This window comes from Nannospalax galili, unplaced genomic scaffold (assembly GCF_000622305.1).
Source record: "Nannospalax galili isolate Female #2095 unplaced genomic scaffold, S.galili_v1.0 scaffold4144, whole genome shotgun sequence".
NCBI lineage: Eukaryota > Metazoa > Chordata > Mammalia > Rodentia > Spalacidae > Nannospalax > Nannospalax galili.
This window is the reverse complement of record NW_008350529.1, coordinates 12,501-17,655: the sequence shown is the minus strand read 5'-3', so window position 1 is coordinate 17,655 and position 5,155 is coordinate 12,501. Positions and strand designations below refer to the sequence as shown.

At 44.5% G+C, this 5,155-nt stretch overlaps 1 pseudogene; it reads left to right on the top strand.

Annotated features, from left to right (window-relative positions):
• Window positions 1-3,975: 3,975 nt before the first annotated feature.
• LOC103745790 lies at window positions 3,976-5,122 on the top strand (annotated as a pseudogene).
• Window positions 5,123-5,155: the final 33 nt, after the last annotated feature.

Genomic DNA, 5,155 nt, shown 5'->3' with positions numbered 1-5,155 from the left:
GGAAGTGTAGGGGTAACTGGGAGAGTAGCAGGTACTGGCTTGTTTATTTTGTTGTTTTGCTGAGACAGAGTGTCATGTATCTGGTCTTGAACTTGTTATGATAAGTAAAGAATGACCTCGATCTGATCCTCTTGTGTCCACTTCACAAGTGCTGGGATACAGGCATTTGCCATCATGTCTGGCTCATGGGCATGGTTTAGACAATTAGATAAGAAAAAGAGGCCCCAGTGCTCTTCAGCACAGTAGGGTGACTACTATTTACAACAATTTATGGCATGTTTTATGAAGAACTAGGAAAGAGGAGTTGAAAGACTAACAACACAATGAAATGGCATTTTGTATCTTCTGGGCATTGAACCTAGGGCCTCATGCAAGGCAAGCAGTCTCTGCACTCACAGCAAGAAGTGATAACTGTGTAAGACCCGGAAATTCTGATTACCCACATTTTGTCCTTATGTGCTATATACATCTATTAAATTATCACACCACGTAAGTATGTGTAATTGTTAAATGTCAGTTAGAAATATCTGCATTTATAAGTATTTGCTCTTTTCCATCATGAACAAGGCCAGGCAATGGGTGTGTGAGTATCCCTGCTACTCTGTGGTCCACAATGGTCTCCAGAGAAGGTCCACACAGTCCTCTACACTAAGACCTCAGAAACGAGAGCACTAGGAGGCATAGATTGAGGGGAGGGGATGAGATGTGAGCTGCTGGTTGAATAAGTGCTCTGGGAAGTTAGGAGGGCGCAGGCCTGACATGAAGGAGAGTTCCTCTAGACTGAAATGAAAACTCAGCCGGGTGAGAGGCTGGACAGTAGAACGAGGGTGGTCAGGCAGTGACAGTCTGCACATTTTCTCAGGTGCAACAGAAGCTAATGAGAGTGCCACACAACAGAAGTCACAGTGTAGAAAATTCGGTGTCACCCTGCACAATCCCAGGACAGTCCTAACTCCAGGCTCTGTCTCAGTCACAGATTCCATTGTCCTCCAGCCCCTTAGACCACAGAGGGGCTGCTTACTCTTTGCCGTGCACTGAATTGTACAGGTCTCAAATTCAAAAGTTGAAGTTCTAACACTGGTGATTATATTTGGAGACTGGGCAGGGCTTTTATTCAGTAATTAAAGATAAATGAGGCAATAAGAGTGGAGACTTTAGGGCTGGAGAGATGGCTCAGCGGTTAAGAGCACTGGCTGTTCTTGCAGAAGACCCGGGCTCAAATCCCAGCATCCACATGGCAGCTAAGAACCATCATAACTCCAGTTCCTGTCCTCCGAGGGCACTACACTTACACACATGCAGGCCTAACACTCATACGCATAAAATAAAAATAAGTTGAAAAAAAAAGTGGAGACTATATCTGGCAGCATTGTGTCCTTAGGGAAGGAGAGAGAGGGCTCTCTATTCACATACACACCATGGAAGAGCTGTAATCACACAGCAGGGCAGTGGCCATCCGTAAGCCAGCCTGGGAGAAAGCCCTCACCAGAACCTGGTCATGTAGAACCCTCATCCTGGACTTTCAGCCTCCAGAACTCTGCCCATCCCCAGCTATGATACTGTGTTATAACTATCCTAGCAGGCTGGATTAGTTTCTTTTAGAAAGTAATTTTTAATGATATTTATTTGTGTGTGTGTGTGTGTGTGTGTGAGTGTGAGTGTATGTGTGAGTGTGTGTGTATGTGTGTGAGTGTGTGTATGTGTGTGAGTGGGTATGTGTGTGAGGGTGTGGGTGAGTGGGTGTGGGTGTGTGTGAGTGGGTGTATATGTGGAGGCCAGAGAACAACTTTCAGGAATCAGTTCTCTCCTTTCACCATGTGGATCCTAGGAACCAAGCTCAGGTTGTTAGGCTTGGAGACAGGTGCCTTTACCCACTGAGCATCTCAGCAGCCCAGTGTTAGTTTCCTGTGTATCTCATGACCAAAATCTTTGACAGGAGCAACTTAAGGGAGGAAAGATTTCTTTTGGCTCATGGTTTCAAAGCATCTCAGCCTACCATGGTGGAGAGGGTGTGGCATATGGGAACTCATGGAGTAACTCCTGCATCCTGTGTATCAACCAGGAAGCTGAAAAAGCTGGCAGGAATCAGAAATGTGGTAACTTCTGAAGGCCCACCCTAGTGACCCTACACCAGCCAGGCCCAACCTGCTAAAAGCTCCACCACCTTCCCACAAGAGCTGGGTCAAGCATTCAAAACATAGCACATTCAAACCATAATGTATACAAAGATACTTTTATAAGCCCTATCCATCCAGATAATCTGTAGCTGAGAAAAATCCTAGGTACTTCGAAAGCTCTTAATCCACTGACCTAGACTGATCATTAAAGATTATAAACATTATTCTCCCATTAATAGAGTAACAGGTACAGGTTTGGGGAGTAATCCCCATCTGTGGACTCACTTTCCACAGCTTCAGTTATCAATAAACAGTCTGAAAATATTAAATGGAAAATTTAATAAATATTTGTAAGTTTGGGTTGGCAAGATGGTTCAGTGGGTAAAGGCACTTGCTGCCAAGTCTGATGACCTGAGTTCCATCCCTAGGGCCCACATGATAGAAGGAGATAGTCAACTCATCCAAGTTGTTCTCTGACTCCACACAAACACTGCGGCATATGCCCAACACACACACACACATACACACACACATACACGAATAAATTTTTAAATATTTTTAAAATTCAGGGACGAGGCCTGGTGATACACACCTTTAATCCCAGCACTCAGAAGGCAGAAGCAGGTAGATAGGCAGAGCTCTGTGAGATCAAGGCCAGGCTGGTCTTGTGGCTATTTTTTTGGTCTCAAAAAGACCAAAACAACAACAACAACAAAAAAAAAACCAAGACCAAAAGAACAAAGAAGGCTGGGGATGTACCTAGGTGGAGCATTTACCTAGCATATGAGAAGTCCTGAGTTCAATTCAATCTTTGGTACCAAAAATAAATAAATAATAAATAAATAAATAAATAAATATCAAGAAAGACATATGACCCTCTCTGAAGCTTGATCTGAGGGAGCCAAATACCCTCTCACCAACTCTTCCAATGCCCAAATCCCCTTTGGCAACCATTTCCATTGAACAGTACATGTTCTGTAACATCTAAGTATTTATATAATTTTATGCTCATTTATGTATAGAAATCTGAATGGATTTGTTCCAGGAAAATTGAATTTTTAAGAATTGTCACTTGGATGGAAGAACTGTGGCCCTGCCCACCTGAGCCCTGTCCTCACCCACCCATGAGCACAGCTGCTGATTCTGTTACCTGGGAGTCACATGCCCGCCCCCCCATTCCTGTAACAACATCCATGTTCCTATAAACAACCCCTCACTCACAGTCCTGTAAGTAAGCCCAGTAAACTCATTGGTCCACCCTGACTTGGGTGGAATCATTTCTTCTGTCTGTCCTTGGTATTGACCTGGATGAGCAGACTCTTGTCCATGTCTCCCAGGAAAAACGATGTAATAGGGGTCAATGGACACAGGTCTTAAAGTGGAAGAGCAGGCCAGTTGTGGTGGTGCAATCCTTTAATACCAGCACTGGGGAGGCAAAGGCAGATGGATCTCTGTGAAGATTGAGGCCAGCCTGGTCTACATAATGAGTTCCAGACTAGCTGCAGTCACAGGGGGACCCTATCTGAAAAAAACAAAACAACACAACCCAAAACAAAACAAAACAAAACAGAACAGGGGCTGGAGAGATGACTCAGCAGTTAAAATCACTGGCTGCTCTTGCAGAGGACTCAGGTTCAATTCCCAGCACCTATATGGTAGCTAACAACTGTCTGGAACTCCGGTTCTAGGGAATCCAACACCTTTTTCTGACCTCTATAGGCATTGCATAACACGGGTGCATTTACACGTATGTAGGCAATACACTCATATGCATAAAATAAAAGTAATAAATAAAATTTTTAAAAACTAAGCAAAACAATATTGAACTCGAGTTGGAAGAGGCAAGACCGGTCTCAAAATGGGGGTAAAAACACCACTGGGTTGCCCCCAGCCTGATTCTGGCAGTTGTTGCCACTGCCAGGGGGAGGGCTATGACCCAAAGGAACCAGAGCAATAGAGGAAGCTGTTTATTGGTGGTCTGAGCTTTGAAACTACAGATAGTTTAAGAACGCTTTGAGAAATGGGGCACACTTGCAGATTGTGTGGTAATGTGAGACCCTCAAACAAAACATTCCAGGGGCTTTGGTTTTGTGACTTACTCTTGTCTTGAAGAGGTGGGTGCAGCAATGTGTGCTCGATCACACAAGGTTGATGGGCGTGGAGTGGAACCAGAGGGAGCTGTTTCGAGAGGATTCTGTAAAGCCTGCTGCCCATTTAATAGTGAAGAAAACTTTTGTTGGTTGTATTAAAGAAGATACAGAAGAATATAATTTTAGAGACTACTTTGAGAAGTACAGAAAGATCGAAACCACAGAATTCATGGAAGACAGGCAGAGTGGAAAAAGAGGATCTGCTTTGGTAACTTTTGATGATCATTATACAGTTGATAAAATTGTTGTTCAGAAATACCACACTTATTAATGGGCATAACTGTGAAGTAAAAAGGGCCCTTTCTAAACAAGAGACGCAATCTGCTGGATCACAAAGAGGTTGAGGAGGCGGGTCTGGCAACTTTATGGCCAGTGGAGGAAACTTCAGGGGTGGTGGAGGTAATTTTGGTTGTGGCAGAAACTTTGGTGGAAGAGGAGGCTATGGTGGTGGAGGTGGGGACAGCAGAGGCAGTTATGGAGGCAGTGATGGTGGATATAATGGATTTGGAGGTGATGGTGGCAACCATGGTGGTGGTCCTGGTTACAGTAGTAGAGGAGGCTATGGTGGTGGTGGACCAGGATATGGAAACCAAGGTGGTGGATGTGATGGTGGCGGAGGAGGATATGATGGCTACAATGAAGGAGGAAATTTTGGTGGAGGTAACTACGGTGGTGGTGGTGGGAGCTATAACGATTTTGGAAATTATGGTGGACAACAGCAATCAGATTATGGACCCATGAAAGGGGGCAGCTTTGGTGGAAGAAGCTCAGGCAGTCCCTATGGTGGTGGTTATGGATCTGGTGGTGGAAGTGGTGGATATGGTAGCAGAAGGTTTTAAAAACAGCAGAAAAGGGCTACAGCAGGAGAGAAAGTGAGGAGTTGTCAGG